Raw genomic sequence first — 23,034 nt, 5'->3', positions numbered from 1 at the left:
CGGCTCCTGCTGCCTCAGGCCTTGTGGACGCTTCATTTGCTCCCAGGCCCAAAGGAAAGCGGGGCTGAATGCGCTCTTACAAGCTCGCTGAGCGCCCCGGGACTGCGCGCCACCCGCATACAAACGCATAGCCCATCTCTCTACGCTGCAGTAATGCTCGCCTGCCAAGTGCGCGGCGGGTAATGGAGCCGGCGGCACCCCCATCCTGCAACAGGGCAGCTGCGCCCAGGGGCTCGGGCTGAAATATTGCCCTTCCCCCGCACAGCGGGCTCCCCTTCCCAGCCCGCACTCACCCCTCCTCTGAGCGAGCGAGGAGGCGGCCACTGGGTACCGCGTCCGTCCCACGCTCACTATGAAGGTGATGTTTGCCTGTCCGCCTAACCATTTCCTAAGTGGCTTATTTTTTTCTTTTCATTTTATGGCTCTTTCATCACTATGATTTCCTAAAACAGTTCCTCTCTCTGCCCTCTCTCCTGTGCCGCCACCCCTATTTCTTCATGAGCCATAAATGAAACCCCCAGTCCATGAGACTCGGTCCATGTAAAATCATTCTGGGGAGAAAAGGCTTTAGGAAACCAAGGGATGAGACGGGCCCCGTGTTTTGCAAATTTCTCATTTTGAACACAGCTTCTGTTCTAAATGGATACATTAACATCTTTCTTTTCCGTGACATCATCATATAATATAAAAACTAAAGCAAAGGGAAGAAATATCTTGGGACAGTTTGCAAACGAATGGCAGTTGAGTCAGGAGCCCCGATTCTGTTACAGATGAGGCATATTCACAGCCAAACCAAAGAATTGTTTTCTTGATCCCGAGACTGTCCCTGTTCCCGGCGCTAACTTCTCTGAGGCCATCCGTGGCCAGTCTTCCTGGGACGCAGCTTCCTCTTCTGGCTCACACCAGCCTTTCGTCGCTGTTGTTAACCCTCCTCTGGGGATATTTTCCCACTGGTTTTTTAGAGAGTGGAAGGGAGAGGGAGAGAGAGAGAAACATCGATGTGGGAGACTGGTCGCCTCCCACATGCACCGTGACGGGGGCCGGGGATGGAACCTGCAATCCAGGTCCCTGCCCGTGACCCCCGTGACCCTTCAGTGTGCAAGCTGACACTCTAACCACTTAGCGACACCAACCGGGGCCATACCGGCCTTCTTGTCATCTTCCTGGCACCAACACTTGGTCAGCGACCTGAAGGAGGACACGAGGCGGCGCGGAAGCAGGGGTCAGTGACCGTGACCTCACGCACAGAGCCTGGCGGAGTGGGCCCTGAGTCATCCTCCCCAGCGCGGAGAGGACGCGAGGGCCCGCAGGTGGGCGGAGGCAAGGACCAGACCGAACGGCCACAGGTGGGATGGTCGTCACTGAGGCCCGGCCCTGCGACCTTGCTGCCGAGTGACCTTGACTGCTGGGCAGCCTTGCAGGCGGCGGGCAGCAGCCTCAGCCCCAGCCTCCCTCAGGTGCGTGGAGTCTTGTTGCAAAGGAGTCCGATGCTCCAGAGGTGCGGCTGGGTCTTCCTTTATCTCTACGAGGAAGCCGCACGCCGCACACGGCCAGACCCTCCGTCCTCTGGTGGGAATCTGACGGTCCTCGCTCTGTCACCACAGATACAGACACACACACCTGGGAAGCCCTCGCGGCCCACCGGGCACGGACCTCCAGTTTTCTCTTCCTCCACCCCCGGGGACAGCAGGAGAAAACCCTGCAGTGGCGCCAGGAAAGTGCCCGTTGGTGTTCCCTGAGCAGCTGTGGGCGGCAAGGGTCACCGTAAGGGGCAGGCTGGTTCTGTCCCGGAGCCTGCACCTGTGGGGACGGGGACGGGGACGGGGACGGGGTGGGAAGGGGGGTCAAAAGCGCTTGTGTCCATGAACACGGGGGTACATGTATCTTTACGAAAAAGCATTTCCAAATTTTTCGGATAGATAACACACAACAGCGTACTGTATTCTGAAGTTGTACACCTGACATTTAGATAATGTTATTAACCAGTGTTACCCTAATCAGTTTAATAATAATTTTTATCAAAAATCTCGTTTCTGGAGAGTGCTTGCCGACAGGTCCGGGACTGAGGGGGCCATGCAGGGGCCATCAGCGCCCCCCCCCCACTGCCCACGCACCGGGGCCTCCCCAAGGCTTCCTGGCACGCTGCTGACCTGTGGCTGAAACCCCCCACCACGGAGTATTTCACTGGTCTCCAAAGGCTCAAAAATAATGATGTGTGGAGAATAACGATACACCATTTATTTTATTCCTCTTTCTCCAACAGAGAACAAAAAAAGAGAGTTATTTAAAGGCAAAGATAACAAAAAGGCACTTTAATACAATTACACTTTCAGAGGACTTGCCAAGAAAATATGTCCAGCTGCCCAGTCAGCAGTTTCGCAAAGGCAGCCTCGGGAGGGAGGGGATTAATGGAGAAGAAATGACCGGGGGCCTGTAACTATAGTCTGCAGGGCAGCAGGCGGTCCGTGCGCATTATGACTTTTTTATTCATTACTTGCCTCGGAGACATCGACCCCCCCCCCCCCAAATCTAACCAGCGGACCAACAGCAGCCCAGTGGGACGGCCTTATGAGTACAAATCTGGGCACTAGTAACAGCGGCTGGCCTGCTGGGCCCCGTCTCATCATCTCCCTAAAGCAAGCATTGTCCTCTGGGATCGGAGGAGAGGGGATCTGAATCCTCAGGAGACAGAAGACCTTCCCAAGGGCACAGGAGGGGCCGGTGGAGAAGGATGTCCCCAGCCCTCCCTGCTCACTCCCCCTCATCCCTCACCTCCAAGCCCACCCCAGCTCTCCTCTCCGTCCCTTACTTCTTCCTGACCCCACGCCCCTCCCCCCCAAACAGGCCCTCCTTCCCACCCAGATAGTGGACATCTCAGGCCAGGCCTGAGCAATGGGCTTCGTGGAACTCCTGGGTTTTCCTTCAAGATGTTCATCTCAGAAGCTAGAAGACTTGTGCCTGGGGGAGACTTGGTGATTCTCTCTTTCCCTCTCCCTTCCTCTCTCTAAAAAATCAATAAAAATATATTTTTAAAAAAAGAAGAAAGAGCCCTCACCAGTTTGGCTCAGTGGATAGAGCATCAGCCTGTGGACTAAAGGGTCCCGGGTTTGATTCTGGTCAAAGGCACATGCCCGGGTTGCAGGCTTGATCCCCAGTAGGGGGCGTGCAGGAGGCAGCTGATCCATAATTCTCTCTCATCGTTGATGTTTCTATCTTCCTCTCCCTCCCCCTTCCACTCTGACATCAATAAAAATATTTTTAAAGAAAGAAAGAAAGCAACTGATGAACTCTCCGGAACCGTGTCGCTCGGCTGATCAAGAGTAGGAAGGGGATGGAATTGGGTCTCTCCTTGAGAAACTGTTTTTGCTGTCGGGTCATATTTTTAAAAGGAAACTGTGGGCGTCGAGATGAAGAGGAAGAGAAGCTGCGAGGTGGGGCGCTCTCCTCCCCGAGTCCGCGGTGGCAGCCTGTTGTTCAGACGCTGATGTGGGAGAGAGGAGACGTGGGAATGAAGACGCCTTCCCCAGAAATAGGCGCAGCAGGGTGTGCCTTCCCTGGGGGGACTTGGGGTCGTGTGCACCTCCCCCCGCGTGCCCGCAGCTAGCTTCGCCCGAGGGTGGTCCAAGCCACGGGGCTCCATCATTGGAAAGTCCGACTCTGTTGTCTTGGAAACAGAATGGCTCCCCCTGCGGTGGCGCGGATCAATGGCACAGCAATCAAATTGCAAATCGTGCTGTGCGGGCTGGGCACCTGGCAGTGTTTTGGACACGAGGGTAGTTAGCATTCAAGGCAGGTTTCCTATCCCAGCCAGCCAGAGACTCAGCCCACACAAAGGATGGAGGTCTTCTGTGTTTGAAACAACACAATTTTCTACCTCCTCGGCCCCGTCCCCAAACCGCAGCTGCTGTCAACGCGGCTGCGGGTCTAATTGGTTCCCGTGCCGCCAGCAAGGCTGCTTCTTCTAATCTGGGAACTGAGGTCTGAGTACAAATACCGCATTTTTGTTTGTTTGTTTTGTTAATCCTCACCTGAGGATACTGTTTCCATTGCTTTTCAGAGAGAATAGAAGGGAGGGGGTGAGGGGGAAAGAAACAGAGGAGAGAGAAAGAGGAGAGAGAGGAGAGAGGAGAGAGGAGAGAGAGGAGAGAGGAGAGAGAAGAGGGGAGAGGGGAGAGGGGAGAGAGGAGAGGAGAGAGGAGAGGGGAGAGGGGAGAGGAGAGAGGGGAGAGGGGAGAGGGGAGAGGGGAGAGGGGAGAGGAGAGAGAGGAGAGAGGAGAGAGGAGAGGGAGAGGAACATCGATGTGAGAGAGGCACATGGACTGGTTGCCTCCCACACAGGCCCTGACTGGGGCTGGGGCTGGGGCTGGAACAGCCCAGGTGTGTGCCATTGACAGGGAATGAACCTGAGACCCTCCAGTGTGGCCCGCACTCGCTCAGCTGAGTAACCGGGACTAGGAACTTGGGCTCTTCTAGCAAAACGCCTGCACTACTCGCCCCAGGAAATCCTTGCCAAGGAAGATAGCAGTATAAAGACCGGAAGACGTTGGCCCATCGAGCCGAGAGTATGAGAACCCGAATCTGCCCGATTCCGGTCACATCCCGCTCTCAGGCGCCCTCCAAACCCTACCAGTTCCTGCCCCCCTCTTCTGAGACCCAGACACTCCCAGGGGGTGCCCTCCCCACTCAGGAAGGAGTCACCTGGGCTTGGTTTGAGGAACAGGTTCCTCTAGCCGTCTCCGGGTCGCTGGGTCAACTCTGGGTGCCCTTGCTGCCGGGCGGGGCCCCGGGGAGCCGGGTCGCTGTCCCGTCTGCAGGTCCCAGAGGAGAGCAAGGACGTTCCCACGCGTCTTCCCCCGAGTCCCGTGCGGTAATTCCCACGGCCTGCTCCGCCCAGGGCGCGGGCGTGTTTTGCATTCATTGGACACGTGCGAGTGGGTGTGTGGCATGATGAATGGCACCGCGGCGGCCAGCGGCAGAGAGGCCAGGGTGGCGTCGCGCCACTTACCGTGCTGTCAAACCCGCGTCCTCTCCGTGCGATGGCTTCATCCCGCCCTCACAGGGGGCCACGCGGGAAGAGCGGCTGCCAATTGAGACCTCACGCTGGCTGCCGGGTCCTGATGAAGCACTCATTGGCCTCCCAACGCTGCCTTCCCAACCTGACTCGGCAGACAGACCCCCCGCGGCGCGCTCGCCATCGCTCCCCAGTCACAGGAGGTGTTTGTTTGTGGCTGTTAAACCTTCTCCCGAGGATATTTCTCCATTGCCTTTCGGTGGGCGTGGAAGGAAGGGAGGGAGGGAGACGCAGAGAGAAGCATCGATGAGGAGAGGGTGAGGGCAAGTGGAAGGGGTCCTTAGTATCGACAAGTCACTCACGCCCCAAGGACTGGCCAGCTCGGGGCATGCACACTGCAGAACGTACAACGCGTAGGTCTTACATCTTGACTTTTTTTTTTTTTAAATCGCGGCATGGAGGAGGCACAGAGCCCCGCTGTGGACGTCCGGACCTCCGAAGCCCCTCTTTCCCGTCTGCTGCTCCGGGTTCGATTCCAATCAGGGCACAGGCCCGGGTGGCGGGCTCCATCCCCAGTGTGGGGCGTGCAGGAGGCAGCTGATCCATGATTCTCTCTCATCATTGATGCTTCTATCTCTCTCCCTCTCCCTTCCTCTCTGAAATCAACAAAAACAAATTTAAAGGGCAGGCCTCTTGTTGGTTGGTTGCCGGTTTCTCCTTGTGAACGGCCTCATTAAGTGCAGGAAGCGGACCAGCAGTTCTAACAGGAAGTCGGGAAACGAGGCCGCAGAGAGCCTTCGGGAACACGGCAGTTCCAACGAGATGCCCGCCAGTGGCCGGTCCCTCTCCGTCCGGCCGGGCAGCGATTCCGGCTGCGTGGATGTGACCCGCGTGGCAAACACTGAGCGGACTCGGGGACGGAGGGCCGGCCGGGGAAAGACATCAGATGGGGTGGCCCTGGCGTGGGCACCCCGCCAGGCTGGTCACCGCCTCGCTCGTTTATCCCCCATGCTGCCGTCCACACAGGCAGCTTTTCAGAGATGACATAAAAAAAAGCCATCTGTTGTCATAGAAACAATAGCGCTGTGTGCCCCCTGGTGGGAGCGGATAGGAGGCTCACGGTGAGCCCCTGAATTTCTGGCAGACAAGCCACCCGGCCCCCTGGAGTGTGCTGTCGCTTGTCTGCCTGGGACAGAAGGCCACTGAAGTGCGACCTGGGTGTGAGGACACTGAGAAAGAAAGACGCCACTCAACCCCAGGTCCCCGCCCCCCCGCCCCCCACCGGGAGGGCTGAGCGGCCGCTGCAACCCTGGGCCCCGCACCAGGGAGCAAGGCTCGAGCCCCAGCCCGAGGGCTCCGGGACATCAGACAACGCTGGAATCATCTGGGGGACTCCATCAAGCTGGCGTTACGGTCAGCACCAGGAAAGGCAAGTCCCCAGGGTGAGACCAGGGATGGCGAGGACCGGCCGTGAGTGAGGCCAGGTGGCCGTGCTGCCCCTCCATGTGTGGCCTCGCGGAGACGGCTTCCCCCGTGAACCAGCACGCGTCCGTGGCCCAGCCTCCGCGAGGCCCGACGCCGGCAGCCCAGCCTGCCCAGCCCAGAGGGCATCCACCGGACAGGGGCACGCCACCTGGTGGGTATTGAGCTCATGTGACAACGCAGGCCTGGGGCCTCCTGGCAGCAGAGCTTCTAGAAGCCCCTCCCCCCCCCCCCATGCTGCTGTGAGTACTGAGGGGATCAGAGGAGCAGGGCAGGGCGGACCGCAGGGCTTGGTGGCAAACAGCTGGGTGGTGGGTCTGTCACCTGTCACCAGGCTAGGGTCAGGGCCCAGCAACGGCCAGAAGACGCCGGAGCGCTGGGGAAAGGTCACGAGGCCCGCCTGAGCGGGAGCAGGAGGTCGGAGGGTCCCCACGAGCAAGGCCCGGGAACTGCCACGGGCTGGCACCGTCCAGACTCCCGGAGCAGCCGGAGAGGCCCCGGGAAGCGCTCCGCGTGCTCCTGCGGGGACCAGGACCGATCGCCCGGCAGGGGAGCTGGATGAGGGTCGCCTCATGAGATGGAAAACCAAGCAGAGCCCGGCAGAGGCCCAGGTGGGCAGCCGGGCAGCGGGGCGGTGTGGCCGTCAGGGACCGGGCGCCTTGGGGCTGTCCTCTGCCCCTCTCCCTGAGGCCTGGCCGCCCGGCCACAGGGGCTGCTACAGCGGCAGCATCCCTAGCACATGCCGGGCAGGATGGAGGAGGGAGAGGACACTCCCCTCCTGCAGAGGCTTGCGGAGCCCGTCTTCTCTCTTCCCCGGGAACCCGGAGATGCCACGCCTGGGCTGGTCATGGGTCTGCAGGGAGAGGAGCAGGGAGAGGAGGAAGGAGAGGAGGAGGGAGAGGAGCAGGGAGAGGAGGAGGGAGAGGAGGAGGGAGAGGAGGAGGGAGAGGAGGAGGGAGAGGAGCAGGGAGAGGAGGAGGGAGAGGAGCAGGGAGAGGAGCAGGGAGAGGAGCAGGGAGAGGAGGAGGGAGAGGAGCAGGGAGAGGAGCAGGGAGAGGAGGAGGGAGAGGAGGAGGGAGAGGAGCAGGGAGAGGAGGAAGGAGAGGAGCAGGGAGAGGAGCAGGGAGAGGAGGAAGGAGAGGAGCAGGGAGAGGAGCAGGGAGAGGAGGAGGGAGAGGAGGAGGGAGAGGAGCAGGGAGAGGAGGAAGGAGAGGAGCAGGGAGAGGAGCAGGGAGAGGAGGAGGGAGAGGAGCAGGGAGAGGAGGAAGGAGAGGAGCAGGGAGAGGAGCAGGGAGAGGAGGAGGGAGAGGAGGAGGGAGAGGAGCAGGGAGAGGAGGAAGGAGAGGAGCAGGGAGAGGAGGAAGGAGAGGAGGAGGGAGAGGAGCAGGGAGAGGAGGAGGGAGAGGAGGAGGGAGAGGAGCAGGGAGAGGAGCAGGGAGAGGAGGAGGGAGAGGAGCAGGGAGAGGAGCAGGGAGAGGAGGAGGGAGAGGAGCAGGGAGAGGAGGAGGGAGAGGAGGAGGGAGAGGAGGAAGGAGAGGAGCAGGGAGAGGAGGAAGGAGAGGAGCAGGGAGAGGAGCAGGGAGAGGAGGAGGGAGAGGAGCAGGGAGAGGAGGAGGGAGAGGAGGAGGGAGAGGAGGAGGGAGAGGAGGAGGGAGAGGAGGAGGGAGAGGAGCAGGGAGAGGAGCAGGGAGAGGAGGAGGGAGAGGAGCAGGGAGAGGAGGAAGGAGAGGAGCAGGGAGAGGAGCAGGGAGAGGAGGAGGGAGAGGAGGAGGGAGAGGAGCAGGGAGAGGAGGAAGGAGAGGAGCAGGGAGAGGAGCAGGGAGAGGAGGAGGGAGAGGAGGAGGGAGAGGAGCAGGGAGAGGAGGAAGGAGAGGAGCAGGGAGAGGAGCAGGGAGAGGAGGAAGGAGAGGAGCAGGGAGAGGAGGAAGGAGAGGAGGAGAGAGAGGAGCAGGGAGAGGAGGAGGGAGAGGAGCAGGGGGAGGAGCAGGGAGAGGAGGAGGGGGAGGAGGAGAGGGAGGAGGAGGGAGAGGAGGGAGAGGAGCAGGGAGAGGAGGAAGGAGAGGAGCAGGGAGAGGAGCAGGGAGAGGAGGAAGGAGAGGAGCAGGGAGAGGAGCAGGGAGAGGAGGAAGGAGAGGAGCAGGGAGAGGAGCAGGGAGAGGAGGAAGGAGAGGAGCAGGGAGAGGAGGAAGGAGAGGAGCAGGGAGAGGAGGAAGGAGAGGAGGAGAGAGAGGAGCAGGGAGAGGAGGAGGGAGAGGAGCAGGGAGAGGAGGAGGGAGAGGAGGAGGGAGAGGAGCAGGGAGAGGAGGAGGGAGAGGAGGAGGGAGAGGAGCAGGGAGAGGAGCAGGGAGAGGAGGAGGGAGAGGGGAGGGAGAGGAGGAGGGGGAGGAGGAGGGAGAGGAGGAGGGAGAGGAGGAGGGAGAGGAGGAGGGAGAGGAGCAGGGAGAGGAGGAGGGAGAGGAGGAGGGAGAGGAGCAGGGAGAGGAGGAGGGAGAGGAGGAGGGAGAGGAGGAGGGAGAGGAGCAGGGAGAGGAGGAGGGAGAGGAGGAGGGAGAGGAGGAGGGGGAGGAGGAGGGAGAGGAGGAGGGAGAGGAGCAGGGAGAGGAGGAGGGAGAGGGGAGAGAGAGGAGGAGGGAGAGGAGCAGGGAGAGGAGCAGGGAGAGGAGAGGAAGAGGAGGAGGGAGAGGAGCAGGGAGAGGAGGAGGGAGAGGAGCAGGGAGAGGAGGAGGGAGAGGAGCAGGGAGAGGAGGAGGGGGAGGAGCAGGGAGAGGAGGAGGGGGAGGAGCAGGGAGAGGAGGAGGGAGAGGAGGAGGGAGAAGAGGGGGAGGAGGAGGGAGCAGAAGAGGGGGAAGAAGGGAGATTAGAGGGGGAGGAGGAGGGAGAGGAGGAGGGAGAGGTGGAGGGAGAGGAGGAGGGAGAGGAGGAGGGGGAGGAGGAGGGAGAGGAGCAGGGAGATTGGAGGGAGAGGAGCAGGGAGAGGAGGAGGGGGAGGAGGAGGGAGAGGAGGAGGGAGAGGAGGAGGGAGAGGAGGAGGGAGAGGAGAGGGAGAGAGGAGGAGGGAGAGGAGGAGGGAGAGGAGGAGGGGGAGGAGGAGGGAGCAGACCGTCCAGGCTGCCCAGGGGCATGGGCAGTCGGGAGAAGGCATGGGAACCTCTGCTGAGGGCTGCACAGCACAAGCCACCTGGGTCCTGACTCCTGAGAGCAGGTTTAACCGCTGGACGATTCATGAGGGGCCGTACCCAGAGGTGTCGCCTGGGGAAAGATAAAGAGCACAGGCCCTGGGTTGTAAGTATTTCTTGAGCTCCTACTGAGTTTGGTCAAAGAGAGGATCTGCGTCAGGGACTGGCAAAAACCAAAAACCAAATTTTTTAAAAGCTCAGGTCCAGCATAGCACAAACCAGGCCCCGCTGTGGCGTAGGGTGCGTCTTCCCCTTCTCTCTCTTACTCCCGGGTCAAGGCAGCCCTCCCTTCAATACACCCCCTGGACAGCCTGGCCAGGAGCAAACACCCTCTGGTGCCTTGCGCTGAGTGTGGAAAACACCAGGGAAGTGACCCCGCCCTTCCTCTTCCTCCCCTTCCCTCCTCCCTCCCGGGGAGCGGGGGGGAGGGGCGGGGGGGGTTTTCCATCTGAATGAGCTGTTTGGAATAGATACACGCGTAGCTCGGCGTCCACTGAGCCACGGTGCCCAGGGATGTGCTTACAGTTCTAAAACATGCCTCGTACATGTACAGGCATTTGTCTCCCAGCACAGGCCCCTGCCCACGCCCCTTCCCTGAGCCCCCAAAGCGGGAGACGCCTGGAACACTTGAAAACTCGTGAAGAAGGCCACGGGGGAGCTGAAACCAGGGTCCCTATGGCTCTGGTTAAATTTTGCTTTAAATCCTAGCTCTAGAACCATCCCTATCCACCCACCATCTCTCTGCCCCCACGCCCCAGAGGCCTGGCCTCTGTCCTGGATAACCAGCCACCCCGAGGCCGCAGAGACTGCCGCCCGGACCTGAGGGTCACAGTCTGACGACTGGCCGGCTCACGGGGACACCTTGACCTAAATACGTCTGTCTCAGTCCTGAGCCCTAAGGGGAATGACCCCTGGCCACTTGCCCATGAGACCAGGCAGAGGGCGGGGAGCAGACCTCAGAGCCGACCCCTCCCCCCAACACGGTGTCCTGTGACTTGGCCCCTTACAACCTGTAACCTCGACACGGTCACAGAGCAGGGTTTTCAGCGTCAGCTCCGGCCTCCGTATCGGCCAATTCAGCATCACGCTGTTGCCTTTCTCAGTCTAGGCAGACTCCGGCGCGTGCATTGCTTTGGGTCAGTGGGCGCAGGCAGACCGACTCAGAACAACATTGGGGTCCCCGTGACCGAACCTTAAGTGCCTGTTACTAAGCGAAGGAAGCCGGTCTGGAAAGGCCACCCGGCAGGACTCCAGCTCTGGGACCTTCTGCAAAAGGCAAGGCTGTTGGGGCAGTAAAGAGGGCGAGGCCGCCAGGGCTGGGAGGAGGGGCGTGAGCGGGCAGGGCTCCAGGGTTTTTAGGGAAATGACTGGACACGGCTCTGGGAGATGCTGTCGTGGTGGATTCGTGTCATTTATTATCCACTTGTCCAAACGCTTAGCATGTACAGCACCAACAGGGAACGCTCTGGGAAGCTATGGGTTCCGGGTGATTATGACGTAGGTTCATCCTCGATTAAAAAAAAAAAAAAGTGCCCCTCTGGGGGGAGATGCCGACAGTGCGGGAGGCTGTGCATGTGGGGGGGCAGAGGGTACCCCCGAGAAACCTCCGTGCCTTCCTCTGTTTTGCTATAAACGTAACATCGCTCTAAGAAGCACACTACGAAAGCCTCATCGTGTTGAGACTTGCTCTTCCCAGAGACGCAATCTTGTCATTGCTGCTGAGATGCAATCTGCAGAATGGGACTGCAGGGAGGTTTCCAACCCGCCCCCTGGCGCTCACTGCCACCGTCCCCTGGTCCTCAGTGACCCTCCTGGGGGGTAGACACAAGGCAGGCAAAGCCCCAAGTCCCCCTGGGCCCAACACCCCGGACTCAGGTTTGCTGATGTGATTGGGGCTCTGTGATGGAAGGCTATGCAAGGGGGACCCCAGCGAGGAAGTGGGAGGGGCGGAGGGCACTGCCGCCCTCTTCCCCCGCCCCCGGCCCCCCACCTCCACCCCCACCCCCGCACGCCCCTGCACCGGGCTGCTGAACTCTGAACGAGGAGGAACAAGAAGGCGGTGCAGCACGCAGACCTGACCCTGACTGACCCTGAGGTGTGAAAACAAACAAACAAAAAAGGCAGAACAAAGGAAAGTCGAGGCTCTCGCACATCAAAAGAAGAAATGCTGCAAAGAAAACCTTCAGCCCAAGACGCCCCGGAATCTGGGACGCGGGTGGCCGCCGCCCTCTGCAGACCCAGTGGCCTCCTCGGAGCGGCCACTCGGGGCTCAGCCCGTGGAAGTCCCTGGTCCTGGGTCTGTGACTCACTCCCCTCCCCCCGTCCACCCCCCCCCCCCCACCCGCCCTGCGCTGCGCACCCCACGGGCTCCCCGGCGCCCTCTGCCGGTGCGGCTGCGCAGCTGCAGCGAGGGGGGCTAAGGAAGGGGCCTTCTCCCCAGGTCGGTGGAGCCGTTTCCCAGACCGAGCGGCCACCACCAACTGGTTGGAACGAGATTGCTGGGTCCCACCCCGAGGTTCCGATTCAGGAGGGTCTGAGCAGAGCCCGATAGATAATGTGCATGTCTAGCGAGTTCCCACGGGATACTGGGAGGGTGCGGTCCCAGAGCCGCTGTCCCCCCTCCCTACACCCCCCCACACCACACACACACACACACACACACACACACACACACACAGACACACGCGCGCGCACCTAGGAAACCAGTGGCTTTTCCTGAGGCAGGAAGGGCGCTGAGTCAGCGGAGAAAAGTTCCCACCTGCCGGTGCCGCTGAATGAGACCTGAGTCCCCATCCCCACGCCTGGCCCATGACAGCGCGGACCCCAGCCCCCTGCCGTGACCTTGACCCGTGACATGGGGGGAAGGGGGGTGCCGACACACAGCCAGAATACTGCTGAGTGGGAAAACCCACTGCACTCTCACCCACCCGCGCCTGCTGCCTGCTCCGACCAGCACCCCTGTCTTCTGAGGTTAGGGCCCAGGAGCCCCGTGGGCGGGCGGGCGTGGGGATGCCCCCTACTGCCCATTCGTGGGTGCAGGTGCCCGCAGCCCAGCCTTTGTGGCTGCCCTTCAGCCAATCCCAGGCCCCTCGGGACGGCGCCCTGGCACCTGGGAGCCTGTGACCGGGACGCCCCTCCTCACCTGCTGAGGAGCACCTCTCCCTCCCCTCACCTTGTCTGAGGACCTGCACCCCGGAGCGCCCAGCTTGGACGTCCTTGGACTGCCCTTGGACAGCCCCTCTCCCCGGGGTGGGTAGGCCCGTAGTGGGGTGCCCACAGCCCCCGGGGGACCTCAGCCCCCCCCCCCCCGGCCATTGCGTGATCACTTCGCGGGTTCACAGGCCCTCCCACCTGATCCTTGGGGGGGAGGGGGAGGGGCCAGCACCTCCCCTCTGGCTGCCAGCTGGAAAAGTAACCACAGGAACCTGCCACGCTGGACTGGATGGATCGCCTCAGCCCGCCAGGCGCTGCTGCAGGTCGTTGTAGGCACCTGCTCTCCGCAGCCCGAGTCCAGATGCCAGCCTGCCTGCCACGTGCCCCACCGCCCTCCGCCTTAACTGCATCTCCCGAAGGTCAGCCTCAGTGTCGCCCTGAGCCCCGCCTGCACCCCGGCCATCACTTGCTCCATCGGGTCCATGGGGCTGACCTAGGACGTGTCCTGCCTGCAGCCAGAAGCTCTCAGCGCCCCCTCTCCCAGGCAGCTGGCCCGGGCGTGTTCTCGCCCCCGGGCTCTTGTGAAGGAAGGGCCTGGGAACAGAGGGGAGCCTGCGCTGGGATTCCCGACACGCTGAGCGGGTAGTGAGGCCGTCTCGGGAATTCCACGGGGGTGACGGCACACTGTGTGTGAGTTGGTCTGGGCCGCACGTAGGTAGGGGTGAAGCCACATCCGGGACCATTCCCAGGAGACCAGCACGCAGTGGGGCGTTTCCCAGTGTGAGAAACGCATCCGACCCACGCTCTGAGGGCCTGGGCCCTAACCTCAGCGCGGCACGCCGGAGAAAAGGCACGACCTTATCTGAGCAGCGATGACCCAGTCGGGGATTTCCTGGGAATGAGAGCCAGGGAGGACGTCATGCCATCATCCCCCAGCTGCATACTCACCTCCAGGAAACGCACTGCGCTGAGTCACTGTCCCTATAACAGACGGAACAGAAGAGGCCGGTGGATGCTTCTAGAAGGAGCTTTTGCCTTGTTCCCGAGAGCTGTGTGCTGGGCGCCGGCCTCGAGCCGCCTTCTGTCCTCAGGACTCCTGGAGAGAGGCTGGTGATCTGCCGCCTCCTGCGCTGGGAGCACCGACCCACGGGGGCGCCCCGGTGGCAGCTGCTCCGAGTGACCCGGAGCTCCAGGCCCGCACTCGTCGCCTGCCCACCAGTGGGGACGCCGTCTGACCTCCAGAGGACCCCCTGACGGTCGTGCTGTCAGCCCCCGGTGCCCGCGAGGTGACGGCGTGACATTCAGCACCTGGCGGAGTGAAGAGCCGCTTTTGGGCACCGGACTCCCTGTGCTCAGAATGGTGTCTTACCAGCTGTGTGGCTTTGGACAAGTTCCTTACCCTCTCTGTTCCTAATCTCATAATAACAACACCTCCTGGAGGTGGTGCTGCGGGGATGAAATGAGGCCATGCTGAGCTGAGAGTGGTGCCTGGCCCGCAGTTAACACGCACAAGGCTTTTGCTGTTCTCGTCCGTCCTGGGGCCTGACTAGCTGGCTCTTGCTCACAAGGGGAAAGGAAGGGGGAGGGCCTCCCCACCCACAAGTGAGCTCCTGAGGCAGGGATTGTTGTCGTTTTGTTCACGGCAAATAGTGGAAGCTCCATACATGTTTGTTGAATGAATGCATGACCCTTGTTTTGAGGCATATGAAGACACTCAGGATAGAAGGCCCCTCACAGCTCGCTCAGACTCCCTCCCAACCTCAGCCATCTAGTCTGTTCATTCTTTTCATTTTTTCCACCTGTGTCCAAAACACCCAGACATGATTCTCAATGAGCCCCGCCTCACATTCTCACTCTCTCAAAGCTCGGGAACGGGCGCTTGCGGCAGTCTAACCAGGAATGGCAGCTCTCTGTGGGGCAGGAGCAAATCCCGCCCCTGGGGGGGAGAGGGCAGGGTCCGGATGTGTGCAAGGGCTCGGCTTCTCTTCTTTTTTTAAATATATTTTTATTTCAGAGAGGAAGAGAGAGAGAGCAAGGAAGGGAGAGGGAGAGAGAGAGAGAGAGAGAGAGAGAGAGAAACATCAATGAGAGAGAATCTGATGGGCTGCCTCCTACACACGCCCCACTGGGGATGGAGCCCGCAACCTGGGCATGTGCCCTGCCTGAGAGTCGAACCCTGACCTCCTGGTTCCTAGATCAATGCTCAATCACTGAGCCACGCGGCCGGTATTGATTTCTCTTCTTGAATGTACCTTCCGGTTGCAGGCTTGTGCGTCACCGCCATCACTGTCCTTTTAGAGCGTGACCAGGTAGGAACCGAGCCCGGGATGCCACCCGGAGCAGTGTGAGTCCCTCCTGCCGCTTCCAGGGGTGCTCCCGCCAGTCTGGGGAGACCCGGGGGTGGGTCCCTGGAGAAGCAGTCAGGGTCCCCGGGGTGGTGCGAGACAGGACGCGGAGGTGAAACGTGCCTGAGGTGGATGGAGATGGAGAAGGAAAAGGATGTTCCTCCGAGGAGCCGTGTGTGTCCTTCCGGAGGCCTCCGCCGGGGGCCCGCCCATCCGGACTCCAGGGCTGTTTATCTCGTCCTCCGTCCGTTTCCTGAGCTCGGTCCTCGCTTCCTCGGGGAGCGTCGTCGGCCCCTGGGCCTCGGTGAGATCCGGGATGTTTTCTCTTTGGGAAGCGGCTACAAAGGGCCGAACCTGACTCCCCAACCACAGCTTTCACCCTCGGGAGGCCTGGCCTGAGACACCCCTTCCACGTGTTACAAGTTGCACACTGGGGCCATTATTAGGCGCCTGCTGTGTACCAGGCACAGTGGGAATACAGACACGGAGACGAGTGAGACTGTCCCTGCCCTGAAGGAAGCCGCACCCCGTGGGACAGACACGCGGCGGGTCTGCAGCGGGCGGCGAGGTTGAACAGCCTCTGCAGGCGTGTTCTACCCCGGCTCCTCGTGACCAGCTTCTTCCCTCCCAGGCGGTGCGGAGAGGAGGCCGGTGTGGCTGCTCGCTTTACCAGCGCTTAGTGCTGAGTCCTGAGGAAGTATGCGGGCACCTGCTTCCAGTTAGACGTCATCGGTGGGAGCAATTAGAGAGAGCTAGAGCTGAAGGGGGAGAGTAATCCATTTCAGCGGGGGGTTACTGGGTGGGGAAACGAGGAAGAGGAAAATTTGTGGGGGGAGACATGTGGGATCTAGGAGGAAGAGGGACAGAGGGTCTCACGGAGACACTCGGAGAGGCCCAGGGCCCAGGACGGTGCCTCAGACGGGGCACTGAAGAAATACGTGTGGGGGAAGGTGCTGAGAAACCATAACCGGGTGGGCGTATTCCTCTATGACCCTGACACCTGGGGATCATACCTGTTCTCGCTGGGAAACAAAGCCTGGTCTCTACCGCCTGTGGAATTTCCCAGGCCACGGAGCATAGGGAAGGCACGGCATCGGAACGTGTCCTCGCGGCCCCTCCCGCTGCCTCTCCGGTGCTGATGCTGTAGATGCACAGAGGAGGATCGCGGCCCTGCCCAGCAAGGCCCTGGCACCCCAGAGCAAGGCGGCCGGCTCCCTGCCGGGGAAGGCCCGGTTCCCATCCTCACGGCGCTTACACGCAGCTCAGCTCGTGTGATGACAGCCCTCACCGGCTGCGAAACTTTACACTATTAACAACACACCATGTACAGGGTGACGGCGCTTACAGGGCATTTGGCAGCATGAGTCACGGGGCAAACATCTGGGAGATGGAAGCACCACAGACAGAAAGCGACCCTGCAATGTGTCCGGTGTGGCCAGGTGACCACTAGGTGGCAGCAGCGTCCTGGCGACAATAAGGCAGCGGGCCTAGAGCTCTTAGGAAGAGCAACCAGGACTGAACATCACCCAGCCCGAGGCCAGAGAGAACCACTACTACAAATTCCCTAGAGCTCTTCCTCCCTCCATGAGCTACGACCTCCACGGTGACGGCCAAGTGTGTGTCCGAAAGCCGGCTCGAGCCCGCGGCGCCTGGCAGCCTGGCCCGCCGCCACCTGCTCGCCGAGGACGCGAGGACACGGCGGTTTTGTGGTTTGGTTCCCGTCCAAACTGCCTCTGGGTGGAGCAGGCCCTCTCCCATTCGCAGGCTCCCGCCACTCTTCACGGCCTTATTCTGGGCTCGTCCACCCGTCCGCACGGCCCCTGAAGGCCTTTGGGATTGGAGTCCCTGCTGGAAAGGCTTTCTGGAACACACGGGGACTCCACAGTGGCCATCTAACGGGTCCACGCAGCTGTCTTGGGCTTTCCCACCTCCATCTGGCTTTCCTACGTCATTCCTGTGGGGGGGGGGGTGGGGGGAGCATTCTCATTCAGGCCCTGGTGTGTGTGCGTGTGTGTGTGTGCGTGTGTGCATGTGTGCGCGCGCAAACTCCTTCCATTCCGGAAGGCTCCGGTGAAATGTCACCTCCTGCCATTGCCCCGGGCTGAAGGGCATGCCCTCCCCGCCCCTCCCAGCACACAGACTCCTTGGCCGGCTTGTTTTCCACCCCAGGTCGTGAGCTCTCTTTCCCGTGTCTCCGCGGTTTGCAAGGGGACACTGAGAGGAAGGTCGGGAACCGCACAGCCTGCACACGTAGCACAGCCTCACTCTCACCTCCCCTGCTCCTAAGAACACAGTAAGGCCCGGGCTGGGGGAGCCCCGAGGGCGCGGGGCCAGCGCCCCTGGGAAGCCCGGGTTGTGGAGCCGCAGGTACTCGCCACGGCGGGGCCAGCACGGTCTCGGTCACGTCCCGGAGAACCCTGCACTCCACACCCGCGCACCGTGGAGTCGACCCCGCGTGCCCTCACGCCCTCGCCAGGTGCAGAAGCGGATCTCAGCGTTGGGATTCAAGAAGCACTAAGAGGACGGGTGCACAGGAAATCAGCTGAGTGCACTGGAGGGGGTGGGGGGCCAATAACCAAAAACGATGGAGAACAAAACCTGACGTTGCTTCTGCATCGGGTATAATAGAAGCTTCCCCAGCTGCCGTGGCTCAGGGGTTGAACGCTGACCTGCGAACCAGGAGGTCTCGGTTCAATTCCCGGTCAGGGCACAGGCCCGAGTGGCAGGCTCGAGCCCCACTAGGAGGCGTGCAGGAGGCAGCCAGGCAGTGATTCTCATCATTGATGTTTCTATTTCTCTCCTCTCCCTTCCTCTCTGAAATCAATACAAATAAATTTTTAACAAACCATTGCCACGCTTTGACATACGGACTGCGCGAGCGTCCCCCTTCCATGGCCGGCACGGAACTCCGGCAAGCAAACGCCCACCCGCCTCCTCCACGTTCTCACCGACGGATGCCACCCACCCGTGCTGCCCGGGCTCCGGCTCCAGCAGCTCCCTTCGGGCTGGCGGCTCCCTCCACAGGGGCCCCCGCACCCCCTCCCGCCGAGGGGAGCCTGCCTGCCGGCCCGGCTGCTCCCCCACCAGCGGTGGGGCCTCGGGCTAGACCCCCCCCCCCCCCGAGTCTCAGTTCGCAGCTGGCAGCCAAGGGTAAGGGCCCTCCAGCGGCCGGGCAGGAGCGAGCTCACTTTACAGAGCACGCGGACAACATCACACGGGCAGCACCCATTCGCGTCTTCCTAGAACCGGCGTCAGACCGAGCACCTGCCAGGAAGCTAGGAGTTCCGTAGCAGTGTCGTCTGGAAGGAGGCAATCGGCAGATGCGAATAAGCCCGGCCGCCCGGGTGGGGAAGGGCACGCGCGCTATTACACGTGAGTGAGGAGGGGTGTCTTTTCCACGGAGGGGTTTGCCTAGCAGAGTCTGTGCCCCGTCGGCCTGGTCTGTCCTGGAAAAAGCAGAAGCAAACCCTCCCTCTTACCCGCCCCCCTCACCCTGCCCCCGCCCCGGCCGGCTAAGGGTTTCTTCGGCCTGTGCCACCCTCGCTGCCCACAGCCTGCCCAGGCCAGTGGGGGAGGAGGCAGGGGAACGTGAATGGCCTCCTCCGCCAGCTTGCCCAGCCGCCCTTCTTTGAGGTCTTGCATGATGAGGAGCTCTCCACAGTCAAAAGGGAGAAGCCCTTCCTCCCAGTGGGCAGGGTGGCCGCAGCCAGCGCCCCCTACCCCCAGGGAGTGTCCCTGCAGGCGCTGTCTGTTCCCCGTGGGGCATGGCCTCTTGACAAGAAACACTGGCTCTACGCGAGGTTTCGGCCGCGAGCAGCGAGCGCCTGCACGGGTTTGCTGGAAACCCGAGGCGCGTCCCGCTCTCTTGTTCCCTTGCGCGCTCTCGGGTAATCCACCCGCCTCCGGGGTGTGTCCTGGCGGGTCCTACCACCCAGCCTCTCGGGTGTGTCCTAACCGCCCGGCACGCTCCGGCGTGGGCCTCCCTGCTCCCCTCCACCCGGTCCGATCCTGCAGTGGAAACAAAATCTTCCCAACCCCGCCCGGACTCCCACATCCTCTTGGGAGTTCCTTGGAGCTCTGGGAGCGACTGGCCAGGCAGGATGTGCGTGTGCATGTGTGTGTGTGTGTGTGTGTGTGTGTGTGTGTGTGTGTATGTCCAGGTGCTAAGGACAGGGGATAGCAGGGCAGGTGGAGCAAACGGCAGTGAGCACATGGCCTGTTTGGGGAACTACTTATAATTCAGTAAAACTGGCACCTGGAAGCAAGGGAGAGAGAGAGAAAGAGAGAGAGAGAGAGAGAGAGGAGAGAGAGAGAGAGGAGGCTGGCGAGGCACCGGTGCCAGGTCACAAGGAGCCGGGTCCCACGTGGAGTGTGGCCTTTCTCTGGAGACAGTGGGAGCCACTGAGTGGGGCGTGTCTCACACGGGTCTCCGTGTTAGAAACAAACAGACAGACAGAGCTTTACGTTTAGATGACAGCTGACAAAGTCTTACACCTCATCTGTTCGACCGTCACAGCAAACTCACGCTACAAACAGGAATCCATTTCCCGGCTTACAGATGGTGCAAGGGCCTCAGCCGGGGCGAGCCCAGCACTGAGACCTTCGGAGCTAAACCGGCAGCGCTGGGCGGACGGGGACGGGAGTCGCCCAGGTCACATGGCTACGAGGGGACTGAGCAGCGTTGGCAGCCAGCGCCTGGCCCTGTCCTGAGGAGCTTCGACCTGTGAATGCGGGTTCGCTGCGAGGCCCCTGGTTCGCTGCATGACCCCTGGTTCGCTGGGTGACCCCTGGTTCGCTGGGTGACCCCTGGTTCGCTGGGTGACCCCTGGTTCGCTGCGAGGCCCCTGGTTCGCTGCATGACCCCTGGTTCGCTGGGTGACCCCTGGTTCGCTGGGTGACCCCTGGTTCCCTGAGTGACCCCTGGTTTGCTGGGTGACCCTGGCCTGTCTCCCTCCCTGCACCGTGTGGCTCTCAGACAGCCTCCTCTTGGGAACAGTAAGAGCACCTCCCCTCGCCGCCTCTCTTCCTTGAAGGCCATGGAGGAGGGGCAGGGAGACACGCTGTGCCCCGTGCGTGAGGCAAGTGCCTTGCCTTAGCCCCCAGGTGGGAACACACCCCGCAGTAATCGGCTCAGCAAAGGGATTATTAAACGGGGCCTGGGATTCCGTTCAGAATGTGAAGTCAAAAGTGATTGTGAACGGACTACTGAGCCTATCGACACACACCCTCTGCCCCATCATCAAAGCTGATTGCACAGATGAATATTCATACATGTAAATCGTGAAGCCAGCATCAGGTCACACAGACGGTCGTAAGAGACAGGAACGGGCCGGGACAGCTCTTTCAGCTCGAGCCCAGCTTCGCTGAGACCCTCTCGGAGAAGATGACAACCGTGTCCCCTTTAAGGCCTGCACAGGAGGAGAGCAAGAGCCCTTCATGTGACCTTCAGAGCAAGAGGAGAGGGAGGGACTGTGGAGCGCCCTCCTGGCTCACGGGGAATCCCTTTCCCTCTGCCCACTGACACACATGGCTCAGGACAACCTCAGCATCAAAAGGATCAAAATATGGCTCCTCCCGGGCCAAAGCCACCCTCAGGGCCGCCCCCACCCTCAGAGCCGCCTCAGCCCACCCAGGTAGGGAGCTGGACCTCTGGGCTGGCAGTGACCGGGCTGACCAGCACCCCCACTCACGCACCCTCTGTCGGACTCCCAGGACACGGCCTCCGGTCACCACCCCCAGCCCCTCCTCCTGTTGCTCAGGAAGGAACTGTCCCCCAAGACGTGGCCGGCCTTCCTTCTCATATGATGTCCCCTTATTCGCTTCATCACGTTTGGGGATCACCAATTCCCAAGACTCAGCCCCACGGTGGGACGTGCTTTGTCTGCACCCAAATCCACCTCCTTCCCGCTGCTCTCTCTCTAGGAACCGAGACACTTCCGAATGCCCATCATCCACTCAGCTAACACGCGGACGCCTCCAGCGTGTCGGGCCCGGGCCGGGGGCCGAGGTTGTGGGGGGACAGTGACGGGGCAGGGGCTCTGGGCGTCGTCAAGGGCGCAGGGAGAGGAGAGGCCACTCCTGGGAGAGGACAGCGGCGGCGAGACAGACAATGAGCCCCGAGCGGCGCGGCCAGCGCGGGGCGGAGGCAGGAAGCTTCCCGAGCTGGGGCTGGATAATCCGGTACTTTTCCAGCGCGCCTTTTCCGGCCGATCCCAAGAGAAGCCATCGCTCTGAATAAACACAAAGCTATCGGGCTTCCTATCCTGCCTGTCTTACTGCCCAGTCCCAACGCCTTCCCCTGGTGGAGAGAGTTGAACCCCTACCTGCCCCACCCCCACCTGCGCTCTGTAAATACATCAGTGCTGGCTGCCAACCACGCTGGGAAGGGTGGAGTTTCCTGTGGCCCAGAAGACAGACAACAGGAGGTGATGGTGCTGGGCCACGGCGGGCCACAGCCTGCTCTGCAGCCTGGTCACCCCTCTGAACGCAGCAGATACCTGGTTCATGGAGCTCACCCCGTGGACAGGACGCCTCCCCCGCCCCCCACCCCCCAGGACACGCGTCCATGCAGAGCGGGAGCTGGGTGAGGGCTGGCTCAGTTCAGCTGGTGCGGCCAGCAATGCACAGGCAGGGAGGGGCTTGGAGAAAGGCTGAGAGGAGCCGGGGAGGGGATCGACAAGGTCGCTGGGAACTGTTCCTGGCTTGGAGGGCCATCGTGGGCACGACAACCGGGCACCTGCCCCCCGACACACAACTCCCCCCCTCCCCTGGGGGCAGCTCGAAGGTCCTCGTCCAGCCCCACCTGCCAAGCTGAGCGGATGGCAGCAGAGCCAGGGTCTGACTCAGGGGCTGTCGCCCCACAGGCTGGGGGTCCCCGTGACGCAGCAAGAACCGTGGCAGGGAGGGTGAAGTAGTGGCTGGCTGGCACGCTGGGTGTGTACCATGTGCCCGGGGACAGGCCGTCTCATCTGAGCCTCATGACAGCTCTGTGAGGTGGCTGCTATTGTCATCTTCCCTGCACACGTGACATGTGCTTCCAGGGGTCTCACACGCCTCCCGAGCTCAGGAGATTAGGTCAAACTGTGTCTGTCTGACTCCAGAGCCCAGGTCCGGCTCGCCTTTCGGTATTGCCTGTCATTCGCTTACCTACGTGTTCGGTCAATGCGTCGGCGAACCCACGGTTAACCCAGCACCGTGCCACGAGCAGGGCCGCAGGAAGGTCGGGACTCTCACCGTCCTGCCCCATGGAGCGAATACCGCACGGAGGAAGCGGACAGTCCGCACCCCGTCCAGGGAAGTCAGCACAGGGGCGTCGGAGGCTGTAAGGGGGACGGGTGGCGTGTCCTGGGGGAAAAGGACAGGGGAGACCTGCTGGAGAGGTGGCCAGGGAAGGGCCCTCGAGGAAGGGTGTGACAGAGCCAGTCAGGAGGTCACCTGAGGGAGCAGTGTGGGAACCATAAGACCCAGAACAGGCCTATCAGAGAGGGGACCGGTCAGCGTGGCTGGGCGTCTGTAGGTTGGCAGGGCCTGATCATGAAGGTGCTTCCAGGCCATCAAAGGAGTTAGAATCATCTCCTTTTTTTTTGTAATTGAATTTTTAGGGAGAGTGGAAGGGAGAGAGAGAGAAACATCAATCAGCTGCCTCCTGCACGCCCCCTACTGGGGATCGGGCCTGCAACACAGGCGTGTGCCCTGACCAGGAATCGAACCGGGGACCTCCTGGTCCATGGGGCCCTCCCTCTTTTGCTTCTTTGTAAATTAGGTTGCTGGCACCACAGACTCGCCGACTCCAGAGCTCTCTCCTGCTCCGGGCCCACGCGGATCCAGCGGCAGGCCCGGGTGGACCGTGTGCTGCCCGGAACCCGGG

The 23,034-nt window shown here is 61.5% G+C and overlaps 1 pseudogene; it reads right to left on the bottom strand.

The window, feature by feature from the left end:
* Positions 1-8,861: 8,861 nt before the first annotated feature.
* Positions 8,862-9,615, bottom strand: LOC129148013 (formin-2-like; annotated as a pseudogene).
* Positions 9,616-23,034: the final 13,419 nt, after the last annotated feature.

Source organism: Eptesicus fuscus, chromosome 22 (genome assembly GCF_027574615.1).
Source record: "Eptesicus fuscus isolate TK198812 chromosome 22, DD_ASM_mEF_20220401, whole genome shotgun sequence".
Lineage (NCBI taxonomy): Eukaryota > Metazoa > Chordata > Mammalia > Chiroptera > Vespertilionidae > Eptesicus > Eptesicus fuscus.
This window is presented reverse-complemented; position numbering and strand designations above follow the sequence as displayed.